At 46.5% G+C, this 15,868-nt stretch overlaps 1 protein-coding gene across 6 annotated transcripts in view; it reads right to left on the reverse strand.

The window, feature by feature from the left end:
• Nucleotides 1–15,868, reverse strand: part of ARHGAP22 (Rho GTPase activating protein 22) — a 238,422-nt gene that overhangs the window by 61,848 nt on the left and 160,706 nt on the right. The gene's annotated exons all lie outside the window — the stretch shown is intronic.

Genomic DNA, 15,868 nt, shown 5'->3' on the forward strand with positions numbered 1-15,868 from the left:
GTCCGGTTCTGCTCATTATAGCTATATGAAGTTTGGATCCAGATATTGAGCTCAAGCCTCCTCTCTCTCTATAACAGGCTGAACTGAAAATGCTTATCAAAAAGTCCTCATTTGGCTCTAGACTGGAATCTGTACTTTGTGGAAAGGGTCCATTGCTAATATAAACTAATGTTCAGCTGCAATACTCAAGGCACAAATTCAAGCCCATAGTAGTTAGAATAGTCTAGCCCTGAGCTGTCTACACCCCTCAGTGGAAACTTTAAGGTGACTGTGTACCGCCATTACTTCTTACTGTGAGGAATGAACAGGGTGCTGACTGCATTGCCTCGTGTAGGGGGAGAAAATACCCTGTTAGACACAGGTAAACATAGACAACTCCCATCCCCACCTTAACAGAACTTCTCATAACATCCTTAATCAATCTTCTGTCCAAATACGACTGGCCCTTGTGCACACACAGCCATCTCTCCTTAGCTTGGGCCAGCGTTTACCACAGCAGGCATTCCCAGCACTTTGGCTAAGAGTCATTTTCACTACTAGATTTATAAAAAATCCTGTTACAAACAGTCTGGGAGCGTGGGCAGCTCCATGGGGGTGGGTGATGGGGTGGTCTTGCCTGCACTTACAGAGGGGAAGAAAAGGAAGCACTGTCCAGTGGTTAGGGCACTAGCCTAGGATTTGGAAGTCCTGGGTTCAATTTTCCATGTGACCTTAGACACCATCTTTGGTGGCTTTGTGCCTACAATGGGGATGATAGCCCTGCCTTATCTCCCAGGGGTTTTGTGAAGATAAATCCATTAATGAGCGTGAGGTGCTCCAGATACTGCACTAATGGGGGTCACAGATGTACCTTAGATAGAAGCTTTCCACCAGGGCGCTTGAGTCCACAACAGGATACATTGGCTTGATCTGCAGATGTCACCAGACATGAATGCTTTCCCAGCCCTGCCTGGGGAGTCTACAGACTCATTGCTTCTGTGTATCCTGGTAAAGGTCAGCAGTCACTGTGTAAATAGCCATAAATGCACTAATCATGTACAACACCCACTCCCTCAGTTAGAGCCCCATTACCTTAAGGGACTGGATGCCCCAGGAGCACTGGTAATGGGATATGGAGCCTTTCATCTCTAGGTAACAGAGTGATCCTAGCTAGCAGTGCTCTCAGCAGCTGGCTGGTGACCTCAAAGCTTTTGTCAGCAAGTGGATATCCACAACACCTCACAAAGCCATGCCTGCAACTGGGGTGAACTGGCCCCCTTATTGCCATTTCAATACAGAAGCCCTTGACAGAACAGCAAGGAGAACAAACTCCTAGAGATGGTCCCTTCATGGCCTGCATGGAGGGGAAGCTTTCTCTAACATTGCCAGTGCTGCACTGTTCAGTAGATCTATCTATTAGTATATATACAGCCCTCATCACCACAGTACCTGGGCATCTCAGTCTTTACTGTATCTAACCTCACATTCCCCTATGTGGCGGGGCAGGGCTATCACCCCATTATACAGATGGGACCTGGGGCACAGACAGACAAAGTGACTTACCCAAGGTCACACAGAGAGTATGTGGTAGAAACAGGGACATGAACCCTGAGTCACAGGCCAGCAAGCTAACCATTGGACCATCCTTCTTTCTTCTCCCTGGACCATTGTTCCTCTTTACTGCTGGTTTCAGAGCTCTGGAGATATAAATTCACTAGGAACTACAGAACAAAGCACAAGTCTGCCATCACCCCCTATCAGAACTGCCCTGCTCTGTGCTCCTGTTCCAAGCTAGCTACAGCCGCAGCTCCACTGGGTGTCTCTCTTCACAGAGCTAATTCCCACAAGGGATACTCACAAGAACAGATTCATACACCTGGAGTCATTCCTCATCCACTTTCCAACCACCGCAACAAGACTTCACCTGCCATGCACCCACAATGAGCTTGGCTTTCCCAAACAGTTCTCTTGTGAGCCAGCATTAGAAAGGTGGAGTCCGCCCATTCTTGTGAAGGTACACAGCCCAACCCTGCCGCCACTGAAATCAACAGCAAGAACTGCAGTGGGAACAGGATTGGGCCCACTGTACATGGAAATGGAAAATAAAGGGGCGTTAGAAGAACACTTCTGCTGCTCAGTAAAACTTTGGGGTCAGGTAGAGTTCAAGGTTGGGATGAAGAGGCAGCTACATTCCTTTTATATCCACTAAGCTTTGCCTGTCCCGGCCTAGAATGTGTCTGTGTGTATTTGCACACCCGTGTGTTTGTGCACACCTAGCTCTGCATGTGTGTGCATGCCTGGAACTGCATGCACCTTAATGCCTATGTTTGAGCAAACAGACGGAGTAATATTTTAATGACATATTTTATTTTAAATATTTTAAAACCTAATATTTTAAGGTTTCAGAGTAGCAGCCGTGTTAGTCTGTATTCGCAAAAAGAAAAGGAGGACTTGTGGCACCTTAGAGACGAACACATTTATTTGAGCATAAGCTTTCATGAGCTACAGCTCACCTCATCGGATGCATTCAGTGGAAAATACAGTGGGGAGATTTATATACACAGAGAACATGAAACAATGAGTGTTACCATACACACTGTAACAAGAGTGATCAGGCAAGGTGAGCTATTACCAGCAGGAGAGAAAAAAAACCTTTTGTAGTGATAATCAAGGTGGGCCATTTCCAGCAGTTGACAAGAAAGTCTGAGGAACAGTGGGGGGTGGGAGTGGGGGGGATAAACATGGGGAAATAGTTTTACTTTGTGTAATGACCCATCCACTCCCAGTCTTTATTCAAGCCTAAATTAATTGTATCCAGTTTGCAAATTAATTCCAATTCAGCAGTCTCTCGTTGGAGTCTGTTTTTGAAGTTTTTTTGTTGAAGAATTGCCACTTTTAGGTCTGTAATCGAGTGACCACAGAGATTAAAGTGTTCTCCAACTGGTTTTTGAATGTTAGAATTCTTGACGTCTGATTTGTGTCCATTTATTCTTTTATGTAGAGACTGTCCAGTTTGACCAATGTACATGGCAGAGGGGCATTGCTGGCACACGATGGCATATATCACATTGGTAGATGTGCAGGTGAACGAGCCTCTGATAGTGTGATGTGATTAAGCCCTATGATGGTGTCCCCTAAATAGATATGTGGACACAGTTGGCAACGGGCTTTGCTGCAAGGATAGGTTCCTGGATTAGTGGTTCTGTTGTGTGGTGTGTAGTTGCTGGTGAGTATTTGCTTCAGGTTGGGGGGCTGTCTGTAAGCAAGGACTGGCCTGTCTCCCAAGATCTGTGAGAGTGATGGGTCGTCCTTCAGGATAGGTTCTAGATCCTTGATGATGCATTGGAGAGGTTTTAGTTGGGGGCTAAAGGTGATGGCTAGTGGTGTTCTGTTATTTTCTTGGTTGGGCCTGTCCTGTAGTAGGTGACTTCTGGGTACTCTTCTGGCTCTGTCAATCTGTTTCTTCACTTCCGCAGGTGGGTATTGTAGTTGTAAGAATGCTTGATAGAGATCTTGTAGGTGTTTGTCTGTCTGAGGGGTTGGAGCAAATGCGGTTGTATCGTAGAGCTTGGCTGTAGACAATGGATCAAGTGGTGTGGTCTGGATGAAAGCTGGAGGCATGTAGGTAGGCATAGCGGTCAGTAGGTTTCTGGTATAGGGTGGTGTTAATGTGACCATCGCTTATTAGCACCGTAGTGTCCAGGAAGTGGATCTCTTGTGTGGACTGGTCCAGGCTGAGGTTGATGGTGGAATGGAAATTGTTGAAATCATGGTGGAATTCCTCAAGGGCTTCTTTTCCATGGGTCCAGATGATGAAGATGTCATCAATATAGCGCAAGTAGAGTAGGGTCGTTAGGGGACGAGAGCTGAAGAAGCGTTGTTCTAAGTCAGCCATAAAAATATTGGCATACTGTGGGGCCATGCGGGTACGCATAGCAGTGCTGCTGATTTGAAGGTTTACATTGTCCCCAAATGTGAAACAGTTGGGGTGAGGACAAAGTCCAGCCACCAGGTTTGCCATGACATTATCGGGGATACTGTTCCCGACAGCTTGTAGTCCATCTTTGTGGGGAATGGCCCACCTTGATTATCACTACAAAAGGTTCCCCCCCCCCGTTCTCCTGCTGGTAATAGCTCACCTTACCTGATCACTCTCGTTACAGTATGTACGGTAACACCCATTGTTTCATGTTCATAAATCTCCCTACTGTATTTTCCACCGAATGCATCCGATGAAGTGAGCTGTAGCTCACAAAAGCTTATGCTCAAATAAATGTGTTAGTCTTTAAGGTCCCACAAGTATTCCTAATATTTTAATGTATTTAAAGGGTTCCACTATATTTCCAGAATAAAATTTCCAACTGATTTTGCCATTCCCCCATTACTCACAGAGCTCTGCTGTGTGTACGTGTATGTATGTGTGTCAGAGGTTTTGAGCATTTGTATATGTGTGCATATGTGTGCGAGTGTGTATTTCTGCATTACACATGGATGACTGTGTGCACTGGTTCATAGGTGGGTTGCAGGGGACTAGTTGTGTGTGTGTGTGTGTGTGTGTGTGCGCGCACACACACATACTGTTGCAACCTGGTAGGAAGTGAATGGAAGCCACAGGCTGCATATCCAAGTGTTGGCAGGAGCGTGGGGGGTGGAGGAAAATGGTCACACCATGATGACTTGTTTGCTGTGTAGGCTGGGGAAGCTGCGACAGGCAGCCTTTGATTGCAGGAAAGCAGCAGTGATGATCTCGACAAATGGGCAAAACTAGCATCCACAGCTAAAAAGATGGGCTGCACTGATTCCTCGTTGCTGGCCTGCTCTTTGTGGTTGCCAGCAAGGTGACTAACGCATTCAGGGCTTGAAGATTGCATTGCTAAGGAGAGAAGGTAAACAATGAGGTGGACGAATTCTTCCAAGGTTAGTTGACAAGATTGGGGGATCTGTTTCCGCAAGGTGGCACAAAACCAGTCTTGATCTTGGATTTCAGAAAAAGGACAGATGAACTATAGGTGTCCCAGTGCGAGCAGGAGATGCATGGTTGCTATGGAGCGGGTCAGTCGCAGCATTTGGGACAGTCACTTGAGCAACTATTTCAGTCCTGCCACTCACTGCCTTTGATTATGGCTGGCATTGATTCCCCCACCGAACACCACTATGGCTAGAGATGGACTCAGGCTGCAATACCCAGATCCAGATAACTCACAGCTGGAGGCGTGGGATGTGGGATTTTGGCCCATCCCTAACTATAATGGGATGATCGTGGAGTGGGTGACTTTTCCTCTCTGCTGCTGTTTATTCTGCATGTTGGCCCTTTGACAGAAGGGAAGGATTGTTGGGAACAGAAGCATCCGTGAGGTGAGAGGTGAATAGGAAGCTGATCTTGGAAAGTTCCATTGGGGCAGGCTGCAATCATCTGAAAAAAATACGAGCCGCAGGAAGGCCCTGAGGGAGAGGCAGGGATAGGGGAACAAGCAGCGGGCGTGTGGATTGGAAGAGCTCTGTGAAGAGCTAAGGCTATGTCTACAATACAGAGCACATATCGCCATCGCTATGGCAGCACAGCCCCCTACCGTAGATGCTGTCTGTTCTGATAGAAGCAGTTCTTCTGCAGACACAGTAACACTATCTCCTCAGATGACACTAGCTAACCTGACAGAAGCACGTATGTGTCAGCAGAGCCGTGTCTATCCCAGGGTTGTGCTGGCAGAGCTACGTCACCGAGGAATGAGAATTTTTCACATCTCCAGCTAATAGCCATGCTGACAGAACTTTGCAGTGGAGACCCTACCAGAGAATGGACAGTAAGAGGGGACATGCTGTTGAAGTACATGTCCCATCCTACATTTGTTTTGACTCAATCCATTTGGAGGCAGAGCTGAGCCGGGAGTTGCTAGAGTGGGTTTCTGGAAGTTGGTTGGTTGGCTTGCTGTTTTGCTCTCGATCACACTGTGGAAAATGAATGAAACCAAGATATGAGTGAAGCATTTTGTTAAAGTGCTTTGGAATTCTTCAAATACACCGAAAGGGTCGAGTGAAACAGATGAGCTCCAGGAGCCGAACAGTATTATCTGTCTCAGTTCTGGTGGGTAACATAGCAGCAGCCTTTTCTAAAGAAATATGCAAGTTATTTATGTAGCCACCTAGGGGGATTTGCTGAAAAGCTACCACAGGATGTGTCACATAATCAGGGACTGCGGCTTGGGATGAGTTTGACTGGTTTCTCAAGGAGACCTTTTCCGTTGCATGTCAAAATTGGGGAAAAATACGTTGCAAAATCAAACACCCCTTGTTGTGTGGGAGCGTTCACTAACTCCAGCTGAGAGTCTGTCTGGTCACGAACTGACATGGTTCACATTTACATCGGCTGGGGTATTCAAAAAAACCCTGGGTACACAACTCCCACTGACTTTCCATGGAACTGGGCCCCTAACTCTCATGGGCTCTTTTGACAACCGCAGCCTTAGTCTTGCTCTCCACAAATGGTGACCCTTTGTGTGGCATTTCCGAAAACACTTAAGCGATTTAGGAGCAAAAGTCCCAGACCCAAGTCCGAGAAGACATACTGCAAAACACACACACTCCATCGTGCTCTCTCCATAAACTCACCAGTCTGCAGAAGCTAACTTTTTTGTCCGGTGCTTTCAGAGCAACATTTCTGGGAATTTCAAATTCCCTAGAACTGCTTTAGAGAAGCATCAACAACATGCTTAAGGCCACAGAACTGTGGTTTGATTTACAAAGAGTTGGACAAAACATAACACAAATAGAAACCCAGCCCCATCAGAACTGCACTAGTACATAAGATACAGGAAGTGATTACAAGTGGAACATGAAACCAGTGTGGTTTGTCCCTGAGCTCAGGGCTAATGCTATGATCAGGAATAGCATATGTAAGTAACACATAACAAAAGAAGAAGAAATCAAGTCTTAGGCCTTGACTAACCATGAAAATTGTAGCAGTTCAATTTAAATCAGTTTTTAAACTGTTAATCTGGTGCAAATCCATGTTTAGATACTCTTTATTTGAGTGTAAGAGTGGCTAATATTGCTTTAGCTTAAACTTTTTTCTTTTTATCTGAATTAAGATAAATTGACATATCCAGTTAACCAAATGTAAGCAGGATCTGAATGAGCTCTCCCCTGACATCTAGTGATGCACCGTGGGAAAAGACTTCAGGAGCAGACTATATTTGCATATAGACACTTACTCTGCCTATGTGCTCAGCAGATAGAGCTGCTTTGCCAAAGTGATCTATTTTGGCTGTTTTGGGGTTACAGTTCACTTTAGGCAGGGGTAATGAAATATTGTTATCCTTACCATACACGTAAAGGGCAGCAAAACTGTGCTTAGCCTGTCCTGATTGAGGGGGTCACCGTAAAATGAACCTCACTGGCTCAGCAGGGAGCAGAGATTCCAAATTCCTCTGAAGATAAAAAGGAGTGGGGATAGGTTTTTCCAAAGAGTCCTAGATGTCACTTGGCCCTCTCCAGTATATAGAGACAGTTGTGACGGGTCTCAATGGAGATGCTTGTTTCTGGTCAGTGACTACTAGAGCTGAACTTGCTGATGAGCAGGACTAAGCAGGAGCAAGATGACCGATGTCAGCCTTAGCATGAGCACAGCGATGCAGTGAAAGACAATGAAGACGCAGCAGCATAGAGGTTCCCTGCTACCCAGTGAAATCCGTAAGAGCTGGGCTAAATGGCAGAACCTCAGAACATGGCATCAAGCGACAAGCAGCAGAGGCAATGGCAGCGACAGCGATCCGCCAGCAGAAATAAGCCAGTGGAGGCATCCTGTTCAGGAGTAGGAGGGGACCCCACCTCTGAACTCTGGTTCTTTGCTGACTAAGGACAACCCACTGTGAGTGGCATGCAGCAGAGGGAAAGGGCAGCAGCGTGTTAAAGGGACATTTGTTCATCAGACTTTCACACTGCAAGGTGGGGAACTGAGGCAAAAGACACTCCCAATGTACTGTGGGGTAGGTGTTTGCTTATGGCTACCTGCTTTTGATTCGTAGTTGTGGTGTTTCTCCAAATAAATGCTGGGTTCCCTTTCCCTTTTAACATGTGTTTCCTTTTGTTATACACAGACTCAGTGCTTGCCAGTGGGAAGCATTGCCTCTTAGAGGCGTCTGGGATGGGGTTTAGTTTTCCCAGATTACTGGGTGGGGGGCTCAAGCTGGCTCTTTCTTGTATTGTTAAGAGGAACCCCTAGATGTCAAACCTTACCCTTGTTGCTGCCAATTCCACCTAGCAGAAGTGTTACACCTACAGTATGTTTCTGCTAAAGAAGCATCCAAACCAAACCCCTGCATGTGAACAAGCCAAAACTTTGAGGAAGCCAGATCCCAGCTTTGTAATTCAGGCTCATTTTTAGGCTCCCAGAGATGGGATGTGAACAACAAGCTAACAGCAGAAATGGTGCAGAATGAGAGATTTTTACAGTTCTTTCCACGGTAATAATCCCAGGTGTTATTATAGATGGAGTGGATAGTTGCCTGACGTTGCCTTACACTTTCCATTATAAAATCCTGTGTCGGTTGCATATGACTTTGCAAAATGTTAACTGTTTGGGATGAAGTTTTCCATACTGGGTGTCTGCTGAGGCTGAAATTTGTAGAAAAATTTCAGTAAAAATGGTTCAGCTGTTTCTGATATGAGATTAGAGATAAATTGTTTTGCACATGTTTAAAAAATATCTTGAAATCATTTTATTAGGAAGCTCTAATGTCCTTGGGTTTGGAGCACAGACTTGAAATTTGGCTGGGACCTAGGATCAGGAATGAGCCTTTTGCCATTCCCATGGGAAAAAGAAAAATAAGTGTAATTACCAACAAAAGGAAGGCGATTTCTATTGTTTCATCTGCACAGTCAGGGCCAAGGTTTGGCAAAGACTTTATGTGCAGCTAATTTCTTTTAGCATACCAAACCACTTGCACCAGTGTAACTCTGGCCCCACAGCCCCCAGCCCAGTTTTTGGAGGTGGGGAGGAAGGCTGTCTGCCCCTTAAAGGTAGGGTTGCCAACTTTCTAATTGCAGAAAACCGAACACCCTTACCCTGCCCCTTCTCCAACACTCCTCCCCTGCCCTGCCCCTTCTCTAAGACCCTGCCCTCCACTCACTCCATCCATCACTTGCTCTCCTCCACCCTTGCTCACTCGCTCTTTTTCACTGGGCCGGGGCATGGGGTGTGGGAGGGGATGAGGACTCTGGCTGGGGATGTAGGCTCTGGGGTGGGGCTGGGGTGAGGGGTTTGGGGTATAGGAGGGGGCTCCAAGCTGGGGCAGGGGATTGGAGTACTGGACGGGGTGTGGGCTCCGAGAGGGAGTTTGGATGTGGGAGGGGGCTCAGGGCTGGGGCAGGGGTTTGGAGTGCAGAAGGGGGTTTAGGGTGCAGGCTCTGGGCAGCACTGACCTCAGGTGGCTCCCGGGAAGCAGTGACATGTCCCTCTGGCTCCTAGGTGGAGGGAAAGACAGAGGACTCTGCGCATGCTGCCCTTGCCTGCAGGCACTGCCCCTGCAGCTCCCATTGGCCACAGTTCCCAGCCAATGGGAGCTGCGGAGCTGGCACTCAGGGCGGCGCTTGCAGATTAGGGCATCATGTGGAGCCCCCCGGCCGCCCCTCTGCCTAGGAGCCGGACATGCCGGCCACTTCCCGGGAGCCAGGCAGAGCCACACAGGAAGCTTGCCAACCCCGCTGTGCTGCCAAATGGACTTTTAACGGCCCAGACAGTGACGGGGTGTTCCGGTTGAAAACCGGACATCTGACAACTCTACTTAAAGGGCATTACCTTTTCAGCAGCATCAGAACAGACCCAGCTGGCCTCTTCCCTAGAGATGTTTCAGGAGCTGGGGTGCCCAGGGCATGAAAATATCTACTGCCAGTGCTGTCAGTAGTTCCCAGTTTAACAAAGACCTTCAGCTGTACTGCTCTGGGCTTTGTCCATATTAAGTACTGTTAACTAGCTGCAAGAGATGAAAGCCCCACAAACACAGTGATAGCTAACTCAGGAAGCCAGGCAGCACCTACTCCGAATATAAAGACAGGTTTCAGAATAGCAGCTGTGTTGGTCTGTATTCACAAAAAGAAAAGGAGTACTTGTGGCACCTTAGAGACTAACAAATTTATTTGAGCATAAGCTTTTGTGAGCTACAGCTTATACTCAAATAAATTTGTTAGTCTCTAAGGTGCCACAAGTATTCCTTTTCTTTTTCCAAACATAAATTAAACAATGCTAATTAGCACTAGGAGCAAGAGCTAAACTGATTAATACAGCATTTACTGGTAACTGCGTGACACAATTCTGTCTCTGCCTTGACTTGAGTGCTTCATCCCGAGCATGAGCACTCTAGTGCTTACATTCCAAATATCTCCAATGAGGATGCTTCAGGGCTTGGATCATCAAATAAGTGATGGCTCACTCAAGTCAATTAAACTCTTGTGGCTGAAAACCAGAATAATAGGTTTCCTGATAGGGAATTGCTAACATAATGCAAATGTGTTCACTTAGAAACCCAGGTCATTAATGGAATTGGCAGCATGATGTGCTAACCTCTTAGCTACAGATTTCACTATAAACTGGGCACTGTGGCAACCTCTTAAAGAGACATCTGCAGAAGGAATAGACTAGAAGATATTGTTGCCCCTCTTCCAGAATTAGTAGGTCACTGCTAACCAATGTTGTCTCCCTGCTGAACACCCACACGTATTCAGAGCCTTCCAAGTTGGCTTCCCATTGGAGGAGAGATCAAGGACATTGAATCTTGGTATATTCTTAATGTAACTTGTTTTATTTAAACATACACCAGCCCTGGAACAGAGCCGGTCAGAAACAACATGCAGGCAATCCTCTCTCTCAAAAATCTTCTCAGCCCAATACCTATGAACAACTCCCAGGGAGCAACCAGTCTCAAGATTTACCTCTAGCTGGAGCAATGAAGGCAGAGAGAAAATTCTCCTGCTGCTGGCCACAGCTCCCCTACAACAATAAACTAAATACAATGCCCCATTGCTTCAAAGACTAAAAACTTGCATGCACTATAAGAAAAACTTGGACTACAATGTAACTGCCATCTGGTGACTCCTACCATAACAAAAACAAAACAAAACTGTAGTCTATAACCTATCATTTAAATCAGCTTCTGTACCAAATGACTGGAGGATAGCAAATGTGATGCCAATTTTTTAAAAAGGGCAATTACAGGCCGGTAAGCCTGACTTCAGTACCAGGCAAACTGGTTGAAACTACAGTAAAGAACAAAATTCTCAGACACATAGATGAACATAATTAGTTGGGGAAGAGTCAACAGCCAACAGGGCTTTTGTAAAGGGAAGTCATGCCTCCCCAATCTACCAGAATTATTTGAGGGGGTCAACAAGCATGTGGACAAAGGGGATCCAGTGGATATCGTGTACTTAGATTTTCAGAAAGCCTTTGACAAGGTCCCTCACCAAAGGGTCTTAGGCAAAGTAATCTGTCATGGGATAAGAGGGAAGGTCCTCTCAAGGATTGGTAACTGGTTAAAAGATAGGAATAAATGGTAGGAATAAATGCTCAGTTTTCAGAAGGGAGAGAGGTAAATAGTAGTGTCCTGCAGGGGTCTGTACTGGGACCAGTCCTATTCAACATATTCATAAACGATCTAGAAAGAGAGTACTGGGGTGGGGCCGGGGATGAGGGATTTGGGGTGCAGGAGGGTGCTCTGGGCTGGGATCGAGGGGTTTGGAAGGGGATGAGGGCTGGGGCAAGGGGTTAGGGTGCAGGAGGGGGCAGGCTCTGGGTGGTGCTTACCTCAGCCAGCTCTAAGAAGCAGCGGCATGTCCCCACTCCAGCTCCTATGTGGAGGCGTGGCCAGGCAGCTCTGCGCACTGCCCTGTCCGCAGGCACCACCCCTACAGCTCCCATTGGCCATGGTTCCCAGCCAATTGAAGCTGCAGAGATGGCGCTTGGGGCAGAGGCAGCACCTACACCTAGGAGCCAGAGGGGGACATGCCACTGCTTCCATGAGCCATGCGGAACCATGGCAGGCAGGGAGCCTGCTTTAGCCCCACTGTGCCTCTGACTGGATTTTTCATGGCCTGGTCAGCAGTGCCGACCGGAGCTGCAAGGGTCCCTTTTTGACTGGGTGTTCTGGTCGAAAACTGGACCCCTGGCAACCCTACTTGTGCCAATATAAATCAGGAGTAACTCCACTGAAGTCACTAATGTTAAAGCCATCACAAGTGAGAGGAGAACCAGGCCACAGAGACAAGACCAAACTGTGTTACGACACAATCTATTGTGTTGTAATATGGTGCCCCAATACAGTACCAATTGTACGCTGGGCCCATAACACTGATGTGCTGTGCACAAAATTCCCATTGTCAAGCATTCAAATATCATGAGTCAGCCCTCTGCCTCTCTACAATCATGAGAGCATCTTAAAAATCATGAGATTTTTAATGACAAAATCATAGAATCATAGAATCATAGAATATAAGGGTTGGAAGGGACCCCAGAAGGTCATCTAGTCCAACCCCCTGCTTGAAGCAGGACCAATTCCCATTTAAATCATCCCAGCCAGGGCTTTGTCAAGCCTGACCTTAAAAACCTCTAAGGAAGGAGATTCTACCACCTCCCTAGGTAACGCATTCCAGTGTTTCACCACCCTCTTAGTGAAAAAGTTTTTCCTAATATCCAATCTAAACCTCCCCCACTGCAGCTTGAGACCATTACTCCTCGTTCTGTCATCTGCTACCATTGAGAACAGTCTAGAGCCATCCTCTTTGGAACCCCCTTTCAGGTAGTTGAAAGCAGCTATCAAATCCCCCCTCATTCTTCTCTTCTGCAGGCTAAACAATCCCAGCTCCCTCAGCCTCTCCTCATAACTCATGTGTTCCAGACCCCTAACCATTTTTGTTGCCCTTCGCTGGACTCTCTCCAATTTATCCACATCCTTCTTGAAGTGTGGGGCCCAAATCTGGACACAGTACTCCAGATGAGGCCTCACTAATGTCGAATAGAGGGGAACGATCACGTCCCTCGATCTGCTCGCTATGCCCCTACTTATACATCCCAAAATGCCATTGGCCTTCTTGGCAACAAGGGCACACTGCTGACTCATATCCAGCTTCTCGTCCACTGTCACCCCTAGGTCCTTTTCCGCAGAACTGCTGCCTAGCCATTCGGTCCCTAGTCTGTAGCTGTGCATTGGGTTCTTCCGTCCTAAGTGCAGGACCCTGCACTTATCCTTATTGAACCTCATCAGATTTCTTTTGGCCCAATCCTCCAATTTGTCTAGGTCCTTCTGTATCCTATCCCTCCCCTCCAGCGTATCTACCACTCCTCCCAGTTTTAGTATCAAAAGAGAAGGCAAATTAAAAAACTCAGAGGTTCAGGGATTTTTTTGACCTTTAGAGATTATTACATTTTTCAAATTTTCTCAGCAATCATGAGGGCCAGAAACTCTCATTTTTAATTCTTTTAAAGAAGGGATTCTCTTATGATCACATGACTCCTGGAACTGGCACTTTAAGATGGATATCAGATCTCACAAGACTCGCAAAAAAAAAAAAAAAAGAAAAAAGAAAAATCCATGAGAGCTGGTGACATTGTGAAGTTCTTATAGAGTCATAGCATTGACGGCCAGAAGCAGCCACTAGTTCATCTGTAGATCAGAGGCCACCAACACCACCCAGCACCCTCACACTAAACCCAACAACCAAAGTGAGACGTAAGTATTACAGTTCAAAGTGGTGGATCTCAAACAGGGGCCTGGGGCCCCCTGCGGGATCATAAGTATGTTTCAGGGGGGCGGCCAAGCATGGTCAGCATTAGACCTTCTGGGGCCCAGGGCAGATAATCAAAGCCCCACCGCATGGGGCTGAAACCCCTGGGGCTGCAGCCAAACCCTGAGCAATGTGGCTTCGTGGGCCCGCCCCCAGCCTGGGGCCCCAGACAATTTCCCTGCTTGCTACCCCCAATGCCATACCTGGCTTTTATGTGAAGAAAACCAGTTCTTGTGGCACAGGTGGGCCATGGAGTTTTTATAGCATGCTGTGGGAGGGCTCAGAAAGAAGAAGGTTGAGAACACCTGCGCTATCATGTGCCACAGGCAGAGAATAGGAGGGACTGAGGTGCAGCAGTGGCCGAGGCCCCCAGAATGGCAGGGAAATGATTAAGTGAGATACCCAGATAATCCTGGCAAATGACCCGCCTGCCGCAGAGAAAGGCGAAAACCCCCCAAGCTCGCTGCCAATCTGACTTGGGGGGAAATTCCTTCCCAACCCCACATATGGGGATCAGTTAGACCCTGAGCACGTGAAGAAGAACTAGCCAGCCACGCACCTGAGAGAGACGAGGCATAACAAAGCAATATACATACACCTCTCAAAACAAAAAAAGTTACAGTTCCGCAAGAGCTAAATATTTAAAGAAAACGAATGGATTCCTGGATATTAATCCAAAACCAGCGGAAGCAATTTAAGCATTGCTCGCTCTATTATCCATGCATCACAGAGGAAGCAAAGTGCCCCTTGAGATTTAATCTTAAATTAAGAAGGGCTGGACCTAGTCAGTCCTTGGGTAGAGAGATCGGCAGGGTGCAGTAGTTGGAAGTCAATTCTAAACCAGTGTTACCCCATAGTGCTGGGCTTTCCTGAGGTCCCTCCTGACTATTTGTGATCATTACAGACCTTATGGCACTGTTTGCAAGAGTGAGAGAGAAACCATATTTAACAGTCCAAAGGTCAACTAGGGATCATGGTAGATAACCAGCTGAACGTGAGCTTCCAGTGTGCTGCTGTAGCTAAGAGGGCAAATGTGATCCTTGGACATATAAGCATGGGACTATCATGTAGGTGTAGGCAGGTGGTGTTACCTCTATATAAGGGATTACTGAGACCATCACTGGATACTTTGTCCAGTTCTGATGTCTGCACTTCAAAAAGGATGTTGAAAAATTGGAAAGAGTTCAGAAACTAGCTACAAGAATGATTCAAGGTCTGGAAAAATATGCCTTATAATGAAGGACCAAAGAAGCTCAAGCTACTTAGTTTACCAACTGGAAGGTTAAGCGGTGACTCATTCATGATCTACAAGGGGAAGATTTCTGACAGCAGACAACTCTTTAATCTTGCAGAAAATAGCATAACAAGATCTAGTGGCTGGAAGCTGAAGCTAAACAATTCAGATAAGGAACAGATTTTTAACAGTGAGCATAATACACCACAAGAACAACTTACAAAGGGATATGATGAACTCTCTATCACGTGAAGTCCTTAAATCAAGACTGGATGTCTTTCTCTAGTTCAAACAGAAGTTATGGGCTTGATGCAAAAGTTATTGAGTGAGATCTGCTAGCCTGTGATATACACGAGGTCAGACTCGATGATCATAATGGTCCCTTCTGGCCTTAAACTCTATGAAACTATGAACTAAAAACAACAACAACTGAGTTTATTGAGAGAGACTAACTTCTATTAAATATAAGTGACATAACATGCACCCAATATGGAGTCTCCTCCCAGATTCATCAAAGCCACCCTCCCCAACAAAGGAATGAGTGACATTAACAATCATATCCATCAATGATACAGCACCACATCAGATAATTGAACATTACATCAGAATATTGTCTCTCATTGGCGAATCCTGAACTGAGAACACTGCTGGCTAGCAACTACTAAGAGATGATTAACCCTTTTATGGCTGACATACACACGACAGGTAAAAAGTATTAGCTTAGGTACCCTGGCCAAATTCCAAACTCGGGTAATTCCCCTGGCGGTTCTACATGGAGAAGGCCTTCCTGCAAATCATGCTGAAAGAGACAATGCTACAGAAGGCCACTGCTCTCCACCACAGAAGGGACTGTGTATCAAAGATGGGCCTGTACCAAAGCTGCAG

The sequence above is a fragment of the Caretta caretta genome, chromosome 7 (assembly GCF_965140235.1).
Source record: "Caretta caretta isolate rCarCar2 chromosome 7, rCarCar1.hap1, whole genome shotgun sequence".
Taxonomy (NCBI): Eukaryota; Metazoa; Chordata; order Testudines; family Cheloniidae; genus Caretta; species Caretta caretta.